The sequence below is a fragment of the Plectropomus leopardus genome, unplaced genomic scaffold (genome assembly GCF_008729295.1).
Source record: "Plectropomus leopardus isolate mb unplaced genomic scaffold, YSFRI_Pleo_2.0 unplaced_scaffold30180, whole genome shotgun sequence".
In the NCBI taxonomy this organism is placed as follows: domain Eukaryota; kingdom Metazoa; phylum Chordata; class Actinopteri; order Perciformes; family Serranidae; genus Plectropomus; species Plectropomus leopardus.
Genome location: NW_024632912.1, coordinates 1 through 624, shown reverse-complemented (window position 1 = coordinate 624; position 624 = coordinate 1). Strand labels below are relative to the sequence as shown.

The following is a 624-nucleotide window of genomic DNA, read 5'->3' as shown; positions in this document are numbered from 1 at the left end:
CCACCAGTTGTTGTAGAACCGCCAGTTGTTGTAGAGCCGCCAGTTGTTGTAGAGCCGCCAGTTGTTGTTGAACCGCCAGTTGTTGTAGAGCCACCAGTTGTTGTTGAACCGCCAGTTGTTGTAGAACCACCAGTTGTTGTGGAACCACCAGTTGTTGTAGAACCATCAGTTGTTGTTGAAACACCAGTTGTTGTAGAGCCGCCAGTTGTTGTTGAACCGCCAGTTGTTGTAGAACCGCCAGTTGTTGTAGAGCCGCCAGTTGTTGTTGAACCGCCAGTTGTTGTAGAGCCGCCAGTTGTTGTAGAACCGCCAGTTGTTGTAGAGCCGCCAGTTGTTGTTGAACCGCCAGTTGTTGTAGAGCTGCCAGTTGTTGTTGAACCGCCAGTTGTTGTAGAGCCATCAGTTGTTGTTGAACCGCCAGTTGTTGTAGAGCTGCCAGTTGTTGTAGAGCTACCAGTTGTTGTAGAGCCGCCAGTTGTTGTTGAACCGCCAGTTGTTGTAGAGCCGCCAGTTGTTGAACCGTCAGTTGTAGTAGAGCCGCCAGTTGTTGTTGAACCGCCAGTTGTTGTGGAACCACCAGTTGTTGTTGAACCATCAGTTGTTGTTGAAACACCAGTTGTTGTA

At 49.5% G+C, this 624-nt stretch overlaps 1 pseudogene; it reads left to right on the top strand.

The window, feature by feature from the left end:
* Positions 1-239: 239 nt before the first annotated feature.
* LOC121938586 lies at positions 240-617 on the top strand (annotated as a pseudogene).
* The last annotated feature ends 7 nt before the right edge of the window (positions 618-624 follow it).